This window comes from Mobula birostris, chromosome 7, assembly GCF_030028105.1.
Source record: "Mobula birostris isolate sMobBir1 chromosome 7, sMobBir1.hap1, whole genome shotgun sequence".
Lineage (NCBI taxonomy): Eukaryota > Metazoa > Chordata > Chondrichthyes > Myliobatiformes > Myliobatidae > Mobula > Mobula birostris.
The window spans coordinates 20,275,761-20,298,404 of record NC_092376.1 but is presented as its reverse complement, the minus strand read 5'-3'; the positions used below and the strand labels follow the sequence as shown (position 1 = coordinate 20,298,404).

The window sequence follows — 22,644 nt, the reverse complement described above, 5'->3', positions numbered from 1 at the left end:
CACTGACTATGGACTATTTTAACATGTGCCTCCAAGTTGATTATTAAGGATGAGTTCTCAGAGACCTCATCCTTATTAATCAACTTCAACAGCTTCCCAACCACTGAGGTCAGACTAACTGGCCTATGGTTTCCATTCTTCTGCCTCTCTCCCTTCTTGAAGAGCGGAGTGATATTTGCAATTTTCCAGTCTTCCGGAACCATTCCAGAATCTAGTGATTCTTGAAAGATCATTACTAATGCCTCCACAATCTCTTCAGACACCTCTCTCAGAACCCTGGGTGTACACCATCTGGTGCAGGTGACTAAGTTACACTCAGAACTTTCAGTTCCCCAAGAACCTTCTGGGTAGTTATGGTAACTTCCCACACTTCATTACCTCCGACACCTGGAACTGCCACCATGCTGCCAGAGTTTTCCACTGTGAAGTCTGATGCATAATATTTATTCAGTTTGTCTGCCATTTCATTGTCCCCCATTACTACATCTCCAGTATCATTTTCCAGCAGTCTGATATCCACTCTGATCTCTCTTTTACACTGCATGTATCTGAAGAAACTTTAGGTATCTTCTTAAATATTACTGGCTGGCTTATTTTTGTATTCTGTCTCTACCTTCTTAATAACTTTTTAGTTGCATTCTGTTGGTTTTTTAAAACTTCCTAATTCCTCTAACTTCCCTCTAATTTTTGCTCTATTATATACCCTCTCTTTGAATTTTGTGTTGGCTTTGACTTTTCTTGTTAGCCTTGGTTGTGTCGTCTTTCCTTTAGAATACTTCTTCCTCTTTGGGATTTATATATCCTGTGCCTTCTGATCTGCTTCCAGAAATTCCAGTTATTTCTGCTCTGCTGTCATCCCTGTCAGTGTCTTTTCCAATCAATTCTGGCCAACTCCTCTCTCATGCCTCTGTAATTCCCTTTACTCCACTGTAATACTGCTACATCTGACTTTAGCTTCTCTTTCTCAAATTTCAGGGTGAATTCGATCATACGATTACTTTCCCCGAAAAGTTCTTTTACCTTAAGCTCTCTAATCAATTCCAGTTCATTACACAACACCCAGTCCAGAATAGCAGATCCTCTAATGGGCTCAACCACTAGCTGCTCTAAAAAGCCATCTCAAAGGCACTTCAGAAATTCCCCCTCTTGTAATGCAGCAACAACATGATTTTCCCAATCTACCTGCATATTGAAGTCCCTCAAGATTATTGTAACATTGTCCTTTTCGCATGCATTTTCTATGTCCCATTCTAATTTGCAGATCACATCCTTACTACCGCTTGGGGGTCTATATACAACTTCGATCAGTGTCTTTTTACCCTTGCAGTTTCTTACTAGTGATGCCTACAACATCATACCTAGCAGTCTGCAACTGTGCTGAAAGTTCATCTACCTTATTACATATATTGCACACATTCAAACAGAACATCTTATGTCTTCTATTCACACTTTTCGATTTTGTTAAACCATGCTCAACCTTTTGATTCCGAACTTTGAGGTCTTATCAACATCTGCCTTCACAAGCTCTCCACTAACTGTTCTGGCATTTTGGTTCCCATCCCCCTGCAAATCTAGTTTAAATCCCTCTGTGCAGCATTAACAAACATTCCTGCTAGGGTATTAAACCCCCTCCAGTTCAGGTGCAAACCGTTATTTCTGTACAGGCCCCACCTTCCCTGGAAGAAAGACCAATGATCCAAAAATCGTATGCCCTCCCTCCTACACCAACTCCTTAGCCACATATTAAATTGTATAATCTTCCTAGTTCTCGCCTCACTAGCACGTGGCATGGGTAGCAATCCTGAGATCACAACCCTGGAGGCTCTGCCCTTTAACTTAGCATCTAACTCCCTGCGGAGAATCTCGTTACTTGTCCTACCCATGTCGTTGGTAACTACACGGACCACGACTTCTGGCTGTTCACCCTCCCACTTAAGAATGCCGAGGACTCGATCCAAGGTACCCTGGAGCTTGGAATCTGGGAGGCAACAGACCATCCGGGAATCTCGTTCTCGCCCACAGATCCTTCTACCTGTTCCCCTAACTAACAAATCCCCTGTCACCACAGCAAGTCTCTTCTGAGTCACAGAGGCAGACTCAGTGCCAGAGACCTGACCACTGAGACTTTCCTCTGTTAGGTTATTCCTCCCAACCCCTGACAGCATCCAAGGTGATAGACCAGTTGTTGAGGGGGATGGCCACAGGTGTACTCTGCACTGGCCCCTTAACCTCTTTTCCCTTCCTGACTGTCACCCAGTTTCCTGTGTCTTGCACCTTGAGTGTAACTGCCTCTCTATATATCCTATCTATCACCCCTTCAGCCTCCTGAATGATTGGAGTTCATCCGGTTCCAGATCCAACTCCTTACTGCAGTTCGTTAGAAGCTGCAGCAGGATGCACTTGTCGCAGTTGTATTGGTCAGGGATACTGGAGGTCTCCCTGCCTTCCCACATCCCCACAAGAGGAGCATTGCACTACCCTGCCTGACATCTTTACTGTCCTGGCTGAGCAGATATAAAAACTGAGAAGGGAAAATCAAGCTTTTCTTTCCTTTGCTTTCTCTGAGTGAAGCCTCTCTTCGATGAAGTCTTGAAGAGCTAAAGCCTTAAGATCACCACTCTATGTCCACTCAGACGATGGCTGCTGCGATGATTGCCATTGTGTTCCTTTAATTTGCTCTTACTAATCAATCCCAAATGCCCTATTTTGATCGAAGGCTGTAGACAGTGAAGATGACAATCAGGAATTACAGGGGTTTTTTGATCAACTAAGTAAGTGGGCCAAGGAATGGCAAATGGAGTTTAACTGGGATAAGTGTGAATTGTTGCATTTTGGAAAGACAAACCTTAACAGTAAATGGTAGGGCTCCGGGGTATGTTGTAGAACAGACGAACCTAGGGGTACATGTACATAGTTCTTTGAAAGTGGTGACACAGCTAGACAGGGTGATGAAGTACGCTGGCCTTCACCAGTCAGGGCAGTATACAATGATATGATGCTGTTCTGCAAGATATTGCTGAGACTGCACTGGAGTATTATGTTTGGATTTGGTCACCCGCTGTAAGAAAGGTGCCATTAAACTGGAAGGAGTGTAGAAAAGATTTATGAGGACGTTTCCAGAACTCCAGGGACTACAGGGAGAGGCTGGGCAGGATAGGACTTTATTCCTTGAATCACAGAAGACTGAGGTGTGATCTTATAGAGATGTATAAAACCATGAGGGGCACAGATAGGGTGAAAGCACATCAGATTTTTCCCGGGGTTGGGAAATCATGAATTAGAGAGCATAGGCTTCCGATGAGGGGGAAAACAAATAATAATTTGCCTGAGTGACAATGTTTTCACACCAAGGGTATAAATACTGTATATAGAACAAGCTGAAAGGGGAAGTGGTTGAGGCATGTATTTTTACTGTAATGTCTCAATCACTTCCCCGTTCAGCTTAAAAGATATTTGGATAGATACATGGATAGGAAAGGATTAAGGGGTCAAACATAGAACTAATGGGTCTTGCGTAAATGATGGACATCTTGAGTTGACATGGTCAAGTTGGGCCAAAGGGCTATATGACTCTATAACCTCATAAAAGCATTATCTAAATGAAACTTGTAATTGTGTGCTCTAACCTGGTAATTTTACCCCCTCCCCTTCTCTCTTTTTCCATTCCCCACTCTGGCTCCTAGCTTACCCCTTTTCTCCTCACTTGTCTAACTCCTCCCTCTGATGCCCTTCCTTCTTGCTTTCAAGAAGCAAGACGCACTCCTGTCCTACCAGACTTCTTCCTGGGCCACTTACTTCTACTTATCATCTCCCAACTTCTCACTTCATCACCCCTCTCCCCATCCACTTATCTTCCCCGTCACCTGACTTCAACTATCACCTGCCCAACTTCTCACTTCATCACCCCTCTCCCCAACCACCTATCTTCCAGCTTGTTCTCCTTCTCATCCCCCCCACCTTCTTATTTTGGCCTCTTCCCCATCCTTCCAGTCCTGATGAAGGGTGTCAGCCCAAAAGGCCGACTGTTTATTCCTCTCCATAGACACTGCCTGACCCTCTGAGTTCCTTCAGCATTTTGTGCGTGTTGCTCTGGATTTCCAGCTTAGCAGCAGGATTGTTCAGCTTCACTATTGAAGCAGAGTGTAAGCCAGATGATGAGTGTGAGAAGTGCCCTTAGGTTACTAACAGTCTGCTGGAGGAACTCAATGCAGGCTGACATAGGGCTTAGACACAAAACATCGACCATTCCTTTCCTCCACTGATGCTGCTCAACCCCTAGAGTTCCTCTAGCCGACTGATTGTAGCTTCATAGCATCTGCAGTCTCTGGTGTCTCCAGTATCCCCAGTTCCCTGGCTGGCCCTGTTGATGAAACATCATAGACCTCAGACATCATACCTGTTTCCCCCTTCACAGATGCTGTCTGATCAGCTCAGCCTTTCCTAGCACTGAGTTACAGAGTTATACAGTATAGAAATAAGTGTGTTGGCCCAACCCATGCATGCCAATCAAGTTTTCATGGGTGTGGTCTCTGCTGTCCTCATTTCCCTTCCCTGTTCCATGCTCCATAGAAACATAGAAACATAGAAAATAGGTGCAGGAGTAGGCCATTCGGCCCTTCGAGCCTGCACCGCCATTCAGTATGATCATGGCCGATCATCCAACTCAGAACCCTGTACCAGCCTTCCCTCCATACCCCCTGATCCCTGTAGCCACAAGGGCCATATCTAACTCCCTCTTAAATATAGCCAATGAACTGGCCTCAACTGTTTCCTGTGGCAGAGAATTCCACAGATTCACCACTCTCTGTGTGTGAAGAAGTTTTTCCTAATCTCGGTCCTAAAAGGCTTCCCCTTTATCCTCAAACTGTGACCACTCTCCTCTCCTATCAGATTCCATCATCTTCAGGTCTTTGTTACTTCCACCTATCACCTCCCAGCTTCTGGTGCCGTTCCCACTCTCCCTCCCCCTCACCTGGATCCACCTATCACCTGTTGGACCTTGCTCTACCCCTTCCATTCCCTACTTTATATCACCAGTCTTCCCGCTATTTTCCAGTCTAAATGAAGGGTCTGAATCCAAAAATTCCATTTCCCACCATAGAAGCTACCTGATCCACCAAGTTTCTCCAGCATTAGCGTATTACTTGATATCCCAGTTGTCCACTACACCACCAATTCTAGTGACATCCACAAACTCACAAATCAGACCAACCACCAGGTCGCTAATCTTCTGTTTGAATTTTAATTTCCTCTTCTACCACAAAGCCTGGTTCTGTTTTTACGGTGCATTAGAAGATTGGGTAGTGTGGCCGCAGTATGATTGCACCTTTAGGTAGGGCCACACTTTGAAAAGCTTGTGCAGTTTAGAATCTGTAAAAAAAATTTTAAAATAAGAGTACAGTAAATGTTTATCGTGTTCCCAGACTTGAATGTTTACACTCCTTCCTCTGGTATTTCCCGTCTGAGATATATGCACTTTTCCTTGTCTCATATTTGGGAAACTAAAAATAAAAGTAAAATATAGAAATGGTGGTAAAATGATATCATTTTTAAATCATTGTAAAGTTTTCTAATAACATTATTTTTCATTATTTTGCTTAAGATAAGCATTATTAAAAGAAAAAAATAGACAAAATAATTAAAAAGCATTTCTACAACTCCTTATTTCATTTAGTGCTATTTACCTTCACCATGGCCTCAATGAGTATATGATTGTGGCCATGCGTACAGAAATTCCTTTTGATGCATCTTTTCTCAGTTCGTTTCACCATAACGGTGTGTTGAAAATAATATAAAATACCTTATAAATGATCAACATTTCTTGTGCAGATTTTCTCTTGGTAAATTGGTATTATTGGATTATTTTTTCTCGGCTCGGGCTGGTAAAACCTGAGGTGGGGGCATAGCCAAGCACGCTCACTTCTCAATTGCCAGGAACTTTCCGACTATTCTAGTGGTGTTTAGGATCGTGGTATTCTGAAGATTTACATAAATATTGCTGTGTAGTTTTACTAAGTAGATTGGGAGATGGCTTTGCCTTCGCCGGAGCAAGCAGGATCTCCTAGTGGCCGCCCATTTTAATTCCACCTCCCATTCCCATTCCAATGTGTCCATCCTGTCCTCTTCCGCTGCCATAGATAGATAGACATATTTTATTGATCCTGAGGGAAATCAGGTTTCGTTACAGTTGCACCAACCAAGAACAGAGTACAAACGTAGCAATACAAAAACCACAAACAATCAAATAATAATATGTAAACCATGCCAGACGGAAGTAAGTCCAGGACCAGCCCATTGGCCCAGGGTGCCCGACTCTCCAAGGGAGGAGCTGCAAAGTTTGTTGGCCACAGGCAGGAATGACTTCCCACGACGCTCAGTGCTGCATCCCGGTGGAATGAGTCTCTGGCTGAATGTACTCCTGTGCCCAACGGTATAAATGATGTTACTCGCCGACGTCAGGTTGGCAGAGGGAGGGATGTACACAACAACCACATGATGAGGCTACACTTAGGCTGGAGGAATAACACTTTATATTCCGTTTGGGTAGCCTCCAACCTGATGGCATGAACATCAATTTCTCAAATTTCCAGTCATGCCCCCCCCACCCGCCCCCATCACCATTTCCCATTCCCTATCCCCTCTCTCACCTTTTCTGCTTGCCCACCCATTGCCTCCCTCTGGTGCTCCTCCCCCACTTTTTCTTTTTTCTATGACCTCCTGTCTCTTTCACCAATCAACTTCCCAGCTCTTTACTTAATTCCTCCCCCTCCAGGTTTCACCAATCACCTGCTGTTTCTACCCCACCCCCCAACTTCACAATCTTTTAAATCTACTCCTCAGTTCTTCTCCAGTCCAGCTGAAGGATTTTGTCCTGAAACGTCAACAGTACTCTTTTCCTATATGATGCCTGGCCTGCTGGGTCCCTCTAGCATTTTGTGAGTGTTGCTTGGATTTCCAGCATCTGCAGATTTTCTCTTGGCTGTGCAGTCCTAATTGTTTAATGCTTTCATGTAGTGACTTTGGGATTGATACCAGTTGTAGGTATTACTATTGGGACCATGTATACCCTGAAGAAGCGTCTCGGCCCGAAATGTCGACTGTTTACTCTTTTACACAGATGCTGTCTGATCTGCTGAATTCCTCCAGCATTTTGTTTGTGTTGCTTTGGATCTCCATCTGTAGACTTTCTCGTGCTTGTAACCCTATTCATGTTCCATATCTTTCAATTTCCTCTTTTAATTTAGCATATTTCTTGTGTTTTTCACTTACTGATTTCTGTACGATATGTGTGTTTGCAATGGCTGTGACTGTTAAGTAAGTTGTTCTTGCTTGTTTATCCTGCAATATTATATCCAGATGGTTATTATGGATTATCGGATTTGTAATTTGTTTTTTCTTGGCATTTTCTGGATCATTATTATTATTATTATTATTATTATTATGATTGTCACATGTACTAAGGTACAGTAAAAAGAACTATTTTGCATGCAATCCATCCCAGATTAGTTCATCACATCACACTGAGGTAGTACAAGGGGTAACAATACAGACCATAGCATAAAGTGTTAGAGAAAAAGAGAAAGTGCAGTGCTAACAGACAATAAGGTGCAAGGTCATGACAAGCTAGACTGTGACACTAAGAGCCCATCTTATTGTATTTGGAGACCATTCAATAGTCTTATAATAGTAGGGCAGAAGCTGTCCTAGAGCCTGGTGATACATGGTGGTTTTCAAGCTTTTGTATCTTCTGCTTGATGGGAGGGGGATAGAGGTGGGACTTTTGATTACGAGTAAATCTGAAGATGCTGGAAATCCAAGCAACAAACACAAAATGCTGGAGGAACTCAGCAGGCCAGGCAGCATCAATGGAAAAGCGTTAACAGACGGCGTTAGGACTGAGAGTCTTCATCAGGATTTCTGATTATGTTAGCTGCTTTATCAAAGCAGCAAGTAAGAATAGACAGAGTCTATAACAGGGGAGGCTGGTTTCAGTCATGTGTTGAATTGTGTCCACAACTCTCCACGGTTTTTGTCAGTCTCTGGCAGAGCAGTTGCCATGCAAACCCTTGATGCATCTGGATAAGATGCTTTCTGCGGTGCATCTATAAATATTGGTGAGGGTGAGTGGGTATATGTCAAATTTCTTTAGCCTCCTAGGAAAATAGACGTGCTGGAGCACTTTCTTGGCTGGACCAGGGCAGGCTGCTGGTGATACTCACCCCTTGGGTCTTGAAACTCTCAACTCTCTTGACCTCAGCAGAGTTGATGTAAACGGGAGCATGTGCCCTGCCCCTTCCCGAAGTCAATAATCAGCTCTTTGGTTTTGCTGACATTGAGGGAAAGTTTGTTGTCATGACATTTCGTTGTTTAGGTTCTCTATCTCCTCCCGGTGTTCCAATTTGTGGTTATTTGAGATGTGGCCCACCACGGTGCTGTCATCTGCACACTTGTCAAAAGAGTTAGAGTGGACTCAAGCTACAGTAGTCTTGAGGATAATTGTATTGGTATTGGTTTATTATTGTTACATGTACCAAGATACAGTGAAAGCTTGTCTCGCATACTGTTTATACAGATCAAATCATTAAACAGTGTACTGAGCTGGAATAAGGTAAAACAATAACAATGCAGAATGAAGTGAAGAAGTTAGCTAAAGAGTGCCGTGCAGGTAAACAGTAAAAAACAAGGTCATAACAAGGTAGATTGCGAGGCCAAGCGGCCATCTTGTTGTACAAGAGGTCCATTTAGGAGTCTGACAACAGTGGGACAGAGGCTATCCTTGAGCCTGGTGGTACCTTGAACCTTTCAGGCTTTTGTATCTTCTGCTCAATGGGGGAGGGGAGAAGAGAGAGTGTCCAAGGAGGGTGGGGGTCTTACAAAATCAAAAAACAAAACTGCAGATGCTGGAAAGCCAGGAGAAAAACAGAAAATATTGGAAATACTCAGCAGGTCAGGATGCATCTGTGGTGTTGAGTTGATCTAAATGATTGTATCAGTGAAAAAAAGACATGTCCATCATCAATAGGGCCAGTAAAGGAATTTCACACAGCTTTCACCCTTCTCAGCTGACTTATATTCTGTGCCAATGTAAATATGTGCTGGTAATAATGAAAGATGATAAGGATCATGATGAATGTTTTATATTGTATAAAGTGAAACAGAAAATGAGACCAAAATCCAATGGGTCACTACTTGTATATGAAAAAGAAACAGAGAGATAATATTTCATGCCAATGATATTTCAGGAAAAAAATAAGATTTAAGTTGTGCAGAGGGCAGGGAACGATAGGAGAAAAAAATCGTGGAGGATCTATAATACTGTGAAGGGCAGAAGGGATTGATTGAGAAAAACACCGTTTGATCATGGCGGATTATTATCCGTCTCAAACCCATTCTCAATAACCTTTGTCACCCTTACTAATCAAAAAACTATGAACTGGCACTATAGGTATACACAATATATTTGACCTTCACAGCTTTACAACCAGCCCTGGCTCCCACATTCTCTGTGTAACTCTTTGTGTAAAAAACCTACCTCTGACATCTCCATCCACTATAATTTCCTCCAATCCCTTTAAAATTATGTCCCTCATTTCTGCTCTAGGAAAAAGTCTCTGGCCGTCCATTCGATCTGTGCCTCCATTTCTTAGGAAACTAGCAACACATATGGGGATGTTCTAGGTACGACCTGGATTTATTATCTAACACATTGAAAAGCCAAGCTGTCTTCTTACAGCACTGCAGCCTATATGACATTGGTGTACAGGTGGGACATCAGAGATGAGTTTTTTCACACAAGCAGTGGTGGGTGCATAACGCCCTGCCATGGATGGTGTAGATACATTAGGGGCATTTAAGAAACTCTTAGGTAGGAACATGCATGGCAAAAAATAGAGGGCCATGTAAGGAGGGAAGGGTTAGATTGACGCTAGAGCAGGTTAAAAAGTTCTTCATCGAGGGCTGAGGAGCCTGGAAAGTGCTGTTAAGTTTTATCGATTAGAAATTGATACATGTGAAGGGTCTTGACCCCAAATGTCAGCTGTGCTTTTCTCTCCATGAATGCTGCCTGACTCACTAAGTTCCTGAGGAAAATGTGTTTTATTTTCACTTTTACTCCCAAATAAGAATAATGTGTGAAATCTAAAAATATATAGAAGATATTTCATGGTTGGTTCTTAGAATTCTTGTCATGGTGAGTAATCTGCTCTGAAATACACCCAGGAATTTAAAATTGCTAACCCTTTCAACCTCTGATCCTCTGATGATTACTGGCTCATGGACCTCTGGCTTCCCTCTCCTGAAGTCTACAATCAGTTCCTTAGTCTTGCTGACATTGAATGAGAGGTTGTTGTTATGACACCACTCAGCGAAATTTTCCACCTCCCTCCTGTATGCTCAGTCATCAGCATCTTTGAACACTGCCCACAACAGTGGTGCCATCAGAAAACTTGGATATGGTGTTGGAGCTGTGCTTAGCCAAAGGTCGAAAGCGAGTAGAGCAGGGGGCTAAGCACGCAGCCCCGTTCTGCAACTGTTGCTGATGGAGATGGTGGAGGAGATGCTTTTGCCAATCTGAACCGACTGGAGTTGCAAGTGAGGAAATCCAGAATCCAATTGCACAAGGAGGTGTTTGAGGCCAAGATCTTGGCTTATTGATTACTTTTGAAGGGACGATGATATTGAATGCTGAGCAGTAGACAATAAAGAGCATCCTGATGTATGCACCTTTGCTGACCAGATGTTCCAGGGTTGTGTGAAGAGCCAGTGAGATGGCTTATGCTGTGAACCTGTTCTTCTGGTAAGCAAACTGGAGTAAATCCAAGTTGCCTCTCAGGAAGGAGCCGGTATGTTCTATCACCAGCCTCTCAAAACACTTCATCAATGTGGAGGTAAGTGCCACTGGGCAATACTCATTGAGGCAGGTCACCACACTCTTCTTGAGCACTGGTATAATTGTATCCTGCTTGAAGTGGCTGGGTACCACACACTGCGGAGCAAGGGGTTAAAGAGATCTGTGAACACGCCAGCCAGTTGGTCAGCACAGGTCTTCAGTACATGGCCAGGTACCCTTTCCTCAGATTCATCATCCTGAAGGCAGTCTGCACGTCAGTTTCAGGTACTGAGATCAAAGGATCATCAGGAGGTACAGGGGTTCGCAGTGGTTCCTTCACGTTCTGATGGTCAAAGTGGGCGCAGTAGGCATCGAGCTCATCTGGAAGCATTGCCCTGCTGTCCTCCATGTCGCTGTCGTATGAAAGCAGCATCCATCATCAGAGATGCACACCACCCAGGCCATGCACTTTTCTTGCTGCTGCCATCAGGTAGAAGGTACAGGTGCCTCAGTCACCACCAGATTCAGGAACAGTTACTGCCCCTCAACCGCCAGGCTCCTGAACAAAAGGGGATAACTACACTCACCTGCCCATCCATTGAGATGTTCCCACAACCAATGATCTCTCTTGAAGGACTCTTTACCTTGTTATTCCATATTCTCGTTATTTATTGCTATTTGTTTATAATTTGCATTTGCACAGTTTCTTGTCTTCTGGTTGATCTTTCATTGATCCTGTTATAGTTACTATTCTACACATTTGCTGAGTATGTCCACGGGAAAATGAATCTCAGGGTAGTATGTACTCTATCTGCAGACTGATAATAAAATTTACTTTGAACTTTTCTGGTGTGCACACATATGGAGAAGTTGCAGTCTGTGCATCCAGACTGGGATGGTCTGGATCGTCACCATAGGAACGATACCCACAAAACAGAGTCTCTGAGCGTATCACCAATCAAGATGCCGCTGAGCTGCGGTCTCTGTTAAGGTTGGGGTTCAGGCTTAGTTTTTTAAATTTGCAGGGGTGACTTCCGAGACAGAGAGGGGAGTCAGGGGTCAGGTTAGGGTTTATGGACAGTAATGAGGGGGAGTTAAAGTTCAGATTAGGGTCTGTGGAGCAGTTCGAGTTCAGACCTCTGCTCTGTGCTCTGCATTTGAAGTTCAACGACGGTACTGGGCGATGAAGGGTATCCAGGGATTAGGCCTTCACTCCAGCGATTTGGGCATTGCTGCTCTACTTCGCGGTTAACGTCCAGCGATGTGGACAAAGGACATCCAGGGACTAGGCCTCCATTTCTTGCTTGAAGTACAGCAATGTGGGGTATTGATGCTCTGCTCTGCGCTCGAATTCCAGACATGTAGATGTGGAGGCAAAGGATATCCAACCACCAGGACTCCACTCTGGGCTTGAAGGCCAGCGATGTGGACGGGTGGCGAAGGACACTCGTGGACACTGGGCTGTCCCAAGGTCAGACGTCCATGTGAGCAGGAAGCACGAGGGCCAATCGGTTTGCACACCCAAAGTTTGATCCTGGAGGTCAGGGTCCTGTCATGGTCTGGTCTGGGGGGTCAATACCAAAGATCAAAGCTCAGAGGTTGAAACCTGGAGACAGGAGGACTGTCTGCATGTGTGAGTTGGTGGGAGGGAGAAAAGGAGCTTACTTTGCTGTTGTTATTTTGTTTCTCGTGTGTTCTGTTCTGTTGTGCTGCTTGTGGGCATACTATGCCGGCACTGGAAAGTGTAGTGACACTAACAGCTGCCCCAGCACGTTCCTAGGTGTGTTGGTTGTTAACGCACTCAGTACATTTCATTGTATGTTTCAATTTACATGTGATAAATACATGTGAATCTGAAACACATTGTGCCAATATCATTGTGTCTCTTTGGGTATTGCAAAGAATTCACAGCATAAGATTCCACCCAAATGGTCTGTGTAGCTCTTCCTGCTCCAGGTGGGGTTCCAACTATCTTATTTTGAACCATCCTACCTGCTGGAAAAAGTATCTAATGATTTCCCAGCTTATATGACAAATAACCTCTTCTCGGGCTTCCAGCTGGGTTCAGGTATCGATTATAACTGATGTTTCAATGAAAAACTCAGGCATCTTCTCCACGGACTACGGGGGTATAAATACCACCGGACTAGACACACGCAGGCATCATCCCTAAAGAAGACGGCAGAGTTTGTCATCAAATTGTCAGTTATAATCAATACCTGTACCCGGCTGGAAGACCGAGAAGAGTTTATTCATCCTATCTGCTCTTTCTCCTTGATTTCTCCTTCTCCCTCATAAGCCTATAAATAAATATTTGCCATTGTGTAGCAACTCGAAGGAAAACTGAAAGTGGAGAATTAAACACAGAAACATAGAAAACCTACAGCACAATATAGGCCCTTTGGCCCACAGAGTTGTGCCGAACATGTCCCTACCTTAGAAATTACTAGGGCTACCCATAACCCTTTATTTTTCTAAGCTCCATGTACCTATCCAAAAGCCTCTTAAGAGACACCATTGTATCCGCCTCCACCACTGTTGCCGGCAGCCCATTCCACGCACTCACCACTCTCTGAGTAAAAAACTTACCCCTGACATCTCCTCTGTACCTACTCCCCAGCACCTTAAACCTGTGTCCTCTTGTGGCAACCACTACAGCTCTGGGAAAAAGCCTCTGACTATCCACACGATCAATGCCTCTCATCATCTCATACACCTCTCATCCTGCATCACTCCAAGGAGAAAAGGCCGAGTTCACTCAACCTATTCTCATAAGGCATGCTCCTCAATCCAGGCAACATCCTTGTAAATCTCCTCTGCACCCTTTCTATGGCTTCTACATCCTTCCTGTAGTGAGGTGACCAGAATTGAGCACAGTACTCCAAGTGGGGTCTGACCAGGGTCCTATATAGTTGCAACATTACCTCTCAGCTCCTAAATTCAATCCCACGATTGTTGAAGGCCAAGGCACCATACACCTTCTTAACCACAGAGTCAACCTGCACAGCTGCTTTGAGTGTCCTATGGACTCGGACCCCAAGATCCCTCTGATCCTCCACACTGCCAAGAGTCTAACCATTAATACTATATTCTGCCATCACATTTGACCTACTAAAATGAACCACTTCACATTTATCTGGGTTGAACTCCATCTGCCACTTCTCAGCCCAGTTTTGCATCCTATCAATGACCCGCTGTAACCTCTGACAGCCCTCCACATGATCCACACCTCCAACCTCTGTGTCATCAGCAAACTTATTAACCCATCCCTCCACTTCCTCATCCAGGTCATTTATAAAAATGACGAAGAGTAAGGGTCCCAGAACAGATCCCTGAGGCACTCCACTGGTGACCGACCTCCATGCAGAATATGACCCGTCTACAACCACTCTTTGCCTTCTGTGGGCAAGCCAGTTCTGGATCCCCAAAGCAATGTCCCCTTGGATCCCATGCCTCCTTACTTTCTCCATAAGCCTTGCATGGGGTACCTTATCAAGTGCCTTGCTGAAATCCATATACACTACATCTACTGCTCTTCCTTCATCAATGTGTTTAGTCACATTCTCAAAAATTCCCAGTGAATCATTGTGAAACCAGACATGGTGTCTTGTGCTGCATTGATCTATGTTTGGTTCTGAACTTTGCCCTTCATTTTCAGCTGTTAAACTCTATGCTGATTATAACAAATTACTTTTAATTTCCACTGCACTGAAAGCAGATGAACTGCCTCCTTGTAGGACTACCAATGTCACAATGCCTTAAGAAGGCAGCAAGGCTTCTCAAGGTCATAGAGGTTTAGGACCTTCACCCCAACTGGTCCCTGATGCCCTCCCCAAGCTAGTCCCACTTGCCTACATTTGGCTTATAACCTTTCCAATCCATTTACCTGTCCAACTGTCTTTTAAAAATTGTTATTGTGTCTTCCTTAACCAGTTCCTCTGACACATAGATACAATCCCTTATACAGAAAATGCCCCCCTCACCTTAAACCTCTGGTTCTTGATTCCCCTTCTTTGGGGAAAGGGGCAAATTCACTGTACTACCTCAATGGCTGTGTAATGAATTGATCTGTATGGCAAGCATTTCACTGTAACTAGGTACATGTGATAATAATAGGCCAGTTCCAGTTCCCCTGAGCAGAGGTGTCTTTACCAGAGGCACAGGTTTAGAATCAGAATCAGGTATCACTATTATATGCCTTGAAATTTATTGCTTTGTGACAGCAATACAGTGCAATACACAGTAAAACAAAACTATACGTTACAAAAAGAAAATTTAAATTAAGTAAGTAGTGCAAAAAGAGCAAAAAAAATAAGAGAGCAACACACACAAATGCTGGAGGAACTCAGCAGGTCAGGCAGCATCTATGGAAAAGAGGAAACAGTCAATGTTTTGGGTTGAGACCAGAATGGAGGAGGAAGGGGGGAAGATGCCTGAATAAAAAGGGTGGGGGGGAGGGGAAAGAGGCTGGCTGGAAGGTGAAAGGTGAAGCCAGGTGGGTGGGAAAGGTCAAGGGCTGGAGAAGAAAGAATCTGGTAGGAGAGGTGAGTCGGCAGCAGGAGAAAGGGAAGGAGGAGGGGAATCGGGGGACATAATAGGTGGGTGAGAAGTGAAAGGTCAGAGTGGAGAATAGAGGAAGGGGTAGGGGGGTTAAATTTGTTCACTGTAAGGAGAGATCAATGTTCTTGCCATCAGGTTGGAGGGTGCCCAGACGGAATATGAGGTATTGCTCCCCCCCCCACCCTGAGGATGGTCTCATCTTGGCCCAAGAGGAGGCCATAGATCGACACATCAGAATGGGAATCAGAGGGTAGTGTACATGGATTAATTATCCATTTAAAAAGATGAAGGCAGAGGGTTAGAATCTGCTCCTAAACATTTGAGTGTGTGGCTTCAGGCTCCTCATCCTTGATGGTAGCAATGAGAAGTGGGCATCTCCTGGGTAATGGGGTCCTTAAAGATGGTTGCCACCTTATTGAGGCATCAACTTTTGAAGATGTCCTGCATGCTGGGGAGGCTAGTGCCCATGGCGGAGTTTGCAACCTGAAATGGTTAAGGTAAAGAGTAAACGGTTGAAAGGGATATAAAGGAGAATTTTTCACTCAGAGATTGGTTTAAAGCACACACTGCCCGAGAGGGTCATGGAGGCAGAAACTCTTACAATGTTCATGGGATATCTAGATGAGCACTTGAATTAACAACCTAGTGCTGTTAAGTACAAGGATGTTGACAGGATTTGAGGACCTGAGTTATTGGAAAAGGTTGAATAGTTTTGGACTTTATTCCTTGGAGCATAGGAGAATGAGGTATATGAAATTATGAGGGATTTTTTTAGATTAGATTAGATTCAACTTTATTGTCATTGTGCCGAGTACAGATACAAAGCCAATGAAATGCAGTTAGCATCGAACCAGAAATGCAAAGAATAATGTTATTTACAAAATAACTGCAAATAAAAAGTTTGTGCTATAGCACACAAATATAAAAGTACTGAGACAGTACAATATGGGTGCAATACTGCTTAGCGCTGTGATGTGAGATTCAGCAGGGTCACAGCCTCAGGGAAGAAGCTCTTCCTGTGCCTGCTGGTGTGGGAGCGGAGGCTCCTGTAGCGCCTACCGGATGGGAGGAGAGTAAAAAGTCCATGGTTAGGGTGAGATGCATCCCTGATAATGCTTTTCTCCCTGCCCAGGCAGCGTTTATGGTAGATGTTCTCAATGGTGGGCAATTGGGTGCCGATAATCTGCTGGGCAGTTTTCACCACATGCAGGAGTGCTTTGCGGTCCGATACGGGACAATTGCCATACCACACTGAGATGCAGTTGGTGAGTATGCTCTCAGTGGTACAACGGTAAAAGTCCGTCAGTATCCTGGGACAGAGGGGAGCTTTCTTGATGTTCTGCAGGAAATAAAGGGATATAGATAGGGCATAGATAAATGCAAGCAGGCTTTTTCCACTGAGGTTGGGTGAGACTAGAAGCCCTGGATTAATTGTGAAAGGTGAACTGTTTAAGGGGAACAAGGGGTAACTTCTCCACTCAGAGGGTGGTGCGAATGTGGAACCAGCTGCCAGCGGACATGGTGAATGCAGGTTCGATTCTGAACATTTCAGACAAGTTTGGATAAGTACATAGACAGGAGAGGTATGAAGAGCAATGGTCCAGGTAGTTCTTGATTGGTTAGGGCATGAAGGGATGCTGGGAGAAGGCTGGAGATTGGGGCTGAGAGGAAATATGGATCCGCCATGATGAAACGGACTCGATGGGCCAAATGGCCTGATTCTGCTCCTATATCTTATGGTCTAAGGTGCAAGTTGATGGGACCAGTCAGAATAATAGTCAGCACAGACTAGATGAGCCGAATGGCCTGTTTTGCGTTGTAGTGTTCTATGACTCTGCGGGAAGGGCCGTTTTTCTGCTCAATGACAATATGAGCATGTTGTGATTTGGATTCTATGTGTTATTTTTAACAAAATTCGAATTAAATTCTGTCGAAGGAACACGACCAATGAACGGGCAGTTAGCAAATTATCTCCTGCCTTTTCACGACAGGATTTACATAATACTGGATCTTCAACACGGACATACCGACAGTAATTTTATTTTCCGCTGACACCGACGCAAAAATACAATACACGATTCGGTGAATAATTTTTTTCTCTCAGGTTGAACTGAATACCCGTCAAAAAGCATTAACAAGAGACACCCGCCCCTCTGGACTTCCGCACAGGCAGTGGCATCAGAGAGAGAGACGCACCGCAACCGGGGCACGGCAGCGGAGAATCCGTAACCGGGGCACCGGCCCTGAGAATCGCGGGCCGCTGGACACACGGTAGCACTTTCTTTCCTCCCTTCCACGGTGCTACCCCTGTTTACCTACAAACCCAGACCACATAAAATGGTTCCGGTTATTCCGATTTGTCTTTGAGCTGCTAATGCTGAAATCTGGCTTCTAGCCAACTTACTTAATGTTGCTTCCCTTCCGTCTCCGAGCCCACTTCTTCGGCGAGAATTCTCCAACCCACCACTTCTTGGAGACGTGGCTCTGGTCTTCCGCCCGTTCTGGATCTGTTCATCTCCAACTGCTGACAAGACATAAACCGCCTCGACTTCGAACCTTACCTTGCTAAAAAGAAAGACTGGCTTCTTTCCCTTTCCTTTCCAATCTTGATGAAGAGTTTCGGCCCGAAATGTCGACTGTTTATTCCCCTTTATAGATTCTGCCCGACCTGCTGAGTTCTTCCAGCAGTTTGTGTGTGTGTGTCACTTGATATTTTTGCCGGATTTCTTCTCTTCATCAGCAGGTTTTCATCAGTGTAGCCTCTTTATACTCGAGGATATTGTAGAGGATTCTGCTTTTGGGGTTTACTTATTGAAAATGACATCTAAATAAAATATGGTTGAAATGGCGTTGGTTGACAAGTCAGAAGGGAGGAGAATGATGAGACTGAATCTATCTGGGCACTGCAAATTCTTAATAGTGTAACTGGATGGTAGAATTGATGGGAATGCAGGGAATGGGATTGTTCTGTGTGCCAGAAGGTACTCGATAGGCCAAATGGTCTCCAAACGGAAGTATTTTTCTGGCCCTTCTGTGTAGTCAAGTGCTACTTTGCATCTGCAGATCCAGCATTTTATATGTGTTGCCTGGATTTCCAGCATCTGCAGACCTGCTGATTTCCTCCAGCATGTTGAGTGTGTTGCTACTTTGGAAGTGTGGTTACAGCTGCAAACTAGAAAAATGACAGCAAGTACAGTCTGAGAAATATGGGCAAAATTTCCTTTAATTACAACCATCAGGCTGCGAAACTGGCATGGATAACTTCACTCACCACAACTCCGAGCTGCTTCCACAGCCTACAGACTCACTTTCAAGGAGTAGAGGTCATCGGTTAAGGGTGAAAGGTTAAATGTTTAAGGAGAACAAGAGGGGGAACTTCTTCACCCAGAGGGTGGTGAACATGTGGAATGAGCTGCCAGAGCAAGTGGTGGATGCGGGTTCAATTTAAACGTTTAAGAGAAATTTGGATAGGTACATGGATGGGGGGAGGGCATGAAGGGTGCAGGTTGATGGGACTAGGCAGAATAGTAATTCAGCAGGGACTAGATGGGCTGAAGGGTCTGTTTCTGTCCTGTAGTGTTCCATGACTCTACAACCTTGTTCTCAACATTATTTTCATTTGCACATTTTCTCCCCTTTTGCACATTTGATTGCTTGTCAGGCATTGTTTATGTATAGTTTTCATAAATTCTGCTTAATTTCTTTATTTTTTTCTGTAAGTGGCTGCAAGAAAGTAAATCTCGAGATACATTGGTAATAAATTTTACTTTCACTTTGATATTAACTAAGGGATGGATATTTTACAGCATACTGGAAATAACGTCCATGCTTTTCCTCAGACAGTGGTTTTTACACCTTTCACTTCCATTTAAGAGAGCAGAGTGGAGGGGTTCAGTGGATTGAACTGGCAACTCTAGAGAACCATCGGCGACCGGCACCCTGTATGCCCCTGCTATAAATCTGGGACAAGCAGAGTGATAGTTAAACCACTCAGTGATGTGGTCCACTGGTGTTGCACCATTGTCCTGGGCTTCCCCTGGATTAGGAGCTGCTGTAGAATCTGTCTCCCCATTCCTCAGGGATCCCTGACCTGGAAATCAGGAAGGCAAAGGTACGTTTTTGTTCTTACTTTAGTGTATTGTTTTTAATGAGCATGTTTAAAATGTTTAATTAATGGTTTTCAGAAGTACATTACAGAGATTTAGGAAGTTCTGCAAAGCCGAGGTGACTTTGAAAGCATGCGAGGCTCCACCTCTATCCATATGTCTTATCAGAAGCTGTCAGGGTGTTTTGTGGGTGGGGTCTCTAAGATAAGGTTTAGTCACCACTTCGAACTCTCTATTCCTTACTGCCTGACTGAAATTGGGAAGCTTAGGACTATTGGATCAATGTACTCCTCCCAGGTTAGTATCAATGCAGGGAGAGAATGCGGAGAGAGGGGGGTGGGTAAGGATTGGCTACTGAGCTGAATTAAATGTAATTTAGCTTAGTGTCTCTCTTAGAAGACAGTATTGCTTTGGAGTGTTTGGCTAAATTATTTGTGCTTGTTTCTGGTCTGGAAATTTAACAAGCAACTTTCTGACTCGGAGGTGAACGTGCTTCCCAATGAGCCAAGAATAAATTTACCCATCCTCTCCAATTTCCTGTTTCCCATCCCTTATCCCAGTCTCCTGTCACCCTTCTCAATCTCCAGTCTCTTTCCTCAACTTAAATGTACCCCCTTTCTAATTTCCCCATTTGGAACTGTTATCCTCCTGTAACACGCAGGAGGAACTCAGCAGGCCAGGCAGCAGCGATGGGAATGAGTAAACAGTCGATGTTTGGGGCCGAGAACCTTCACTTGGACCGAAACATTGATTGTTTACTCTTTTCCACAGATGCTGCCTGACTTGCTGGGTTCCTCCAGCATTTTGTGTGTGTTGCTTTGGACTTACAGCATCTGCAGATTACCTTGCGTTTATGCTTATCCTCCTGTGTTCCCTCACCCACCCACCCACTCACTCTTCATCCTTCCCGCTCCAGTCTGCTTGGACTGCTTGGAGGATTTGGGTGCCATGGTAACATAGCGCTTAGTGCAACGCTATCCCGAGTTCAAAATTCAATTCCAGCGCCGTTCTGTAAGGAATCTCTGTTTTCCCCGGGTGCTCCAGTTTCTTACAGAGTCCGAGGACATGCCGGTAGGTTGATTGGTCAGTGTAAATTGTCTCGTATTAGGTTGGGGTTAATCGGGGTTGCTGGGACGACGTGGATCGAAGGGCCGGAAGAGTCCAATCTGTGCTGTAATACTAAATAAATAAATTTGGGAAGTAAAGAGCAATGGTGAGGATGAAGGTCATAAGTGGGTTGTGGGATTTGGAGGGTGTTTAGAGATGTGGGTTCAGTTAGACGTTTAACGCTGAGTTGTGAGGCTGAGAGGAAGTACTCTTTTTGGCTCAAGGATTACTGTAAGTCACTTACTTTATTGCACCCCACTGTCTTGGCTTCTTTCATCTGCTGGGTTTCCCAAGATCAGGCTGTCAAGCTCAACTTTAAAAACGAGAATGTATTTATAAGAGTTAGGAAACTTCTTCATGCAGTTGCAGTGACTGTCTGGTTGGATCCCTGTATTAGACCATATGACTAGGAGCAGAAATAGGACATTGGGCCAGTTAAGTCTGCACTGCTATTCGATCATAGCTGATTTACTTTCCCTTTCTCCTGCCATCTACCCATAACCTTTGTTGCCTTTACTGATCAAGAACCTATCAACTGCCGCTTTAAATATACCGGTGACTTGGCCACCACGGACATCTGTGGCAATGAATTCCACAGATTCGCCACTCTCTGGCTAAATAAATCCCACCTTATCTCTGTTCTGAAGGAATGTCCTATTTTGAGGCTGCAACCTTTGGTCCTAGATTCTTCCAGTATTGTAAACACACCTGGTCTATCTAGTCCTTTCACTGTTCAGTGGGTTTCAAAGGGATTTCCCCTCTAATACTATCAAACAAGAGCCAGAATAGGCCTAGAGCCACCAACTGCACCTTAAATGTTAATCCTTTTGTTCCCAGAATCATTTTTTTTTTTTTTTACAGGCCCAGAGCTTCAAACACTCCTCATATGTTAACCATTTCATTATTGGGATCCTTCTCCTAAACCTCCTCTGGACCTTCTCCAGTACCAGCATATCCTTTCTTAGAACAACACACATCAAAGTTGCTGGTGAACGCAGCAGGCCAGGCAGCATCTCTAGGAAGAGGTGCAGTCGATGTTTCAGGCCGAGACCCTTCGTCAGGATTAACTGAAGGAAGAGTGAGTAAGGGATTTGAAAGTTGGAGGGGGAGATCCAAAATGATAGGAGAAGACAGGAGGGGGAGGGATGGAGCCAAGAGCTGGACAGGTGATAGGCAAAAGGGATACGAGAGGATCATGGGACAGGAGGCCCAGGGAGAAAGACAAGGTGGGGGAACCCAGAGGATGGGCAAGGGGTATATTCAGAGGGACAGAGGGAGAAAAAGGAGAGTGAGAGAAAGAATGTGTGTATAAAAATGGGGTAGAGATGGGGTAGGAGGGGGAGGTGGGGCATTAGCGGAAGTTAGAGAAGTCGATGTTCATGCCATCAGGTTGGAGGCTACCCAGACTGAATATAAGGTGTTGTTCCTTCAACATGGGAATGGGATGTGGAATTAAAATGTGTGCTGAACACCTATGCCCTGTCTGCCAGAGAAAGCAGGATCTCCCAGTGGCCACACATTTTAATTCCACATCCCATTCCCATTCTGACATGTCTATCCACGGCCTCCTCTACTGTAAAGATGAAGCCACACTCAGGTTGGAGGAACAACACCTTATATTCTGTCTGGGTAGCCTCCAACCTGATGGCATGAACATCGACTTCTCTAACTTCCGCTAATGCCCCACCTCCCCCTTGTACCCCATCTGTTACTTATTTTTATACACACATTCTTTCTCTCACTCTCCTTTTTCTCCCTCTGTCCCTCTGAATATACCCCTTGCCCATCCTCTGGGTCCCCCCCCCGTCTTTCTTCCTGGACCTCCTGTCCCATGATCCTCTTGTATCCCTTTTGCCAATCACCTGTCCAGCTCTTGGCTCCATCCCTCCCCCTCCTGTCTTCTCCTATCATTTTGGATCTCCCCCTCCCCCTCCCACTTTCAAATCTCTTACTCACTCTTCCTTCAGTTAATCCTGACGAAAGGTCTCGGCCTGAAACGTCGACTGTACCTCTTCCTAGAGATGCTGCCTGGCCTGCTGCATT

The 22,644-nt window shown here is 44.6% G+C and overlaps 1 protein-coding gene across 7 annotated transcripts in view; it reads left to right on the top strand.

Moving 5' to 3' along the window:
• Positions 1–17,419: 17,419 nt before the first annotated feature.
• Positions 17,420–22,644, top strand: part of plcxd1 (phosphatidylinositol specific phospholipase C X domain containing 1) — a 31,039-nt gene continuing 25,814 nt past the window's right edge. For 2 of the 7 annotated variants that reach the window (XM_072262705.1, XM_072262703.1), the window contains exon 1: positions 19,714–19,791. The gene's annotated coding sequence lies outside the window, so the exon portion shown is untranslated. Of the gene's footprint in view, positions 19,142–19,163; positions 19,500–19,713; positions 19,792–22,644 lie in introns of those variants that run through there. The other 5 variants (XM_072262698.1, XM_072262700.1, XM_072262702.1 and 2 more) reach the window with 5 other exon arrangements.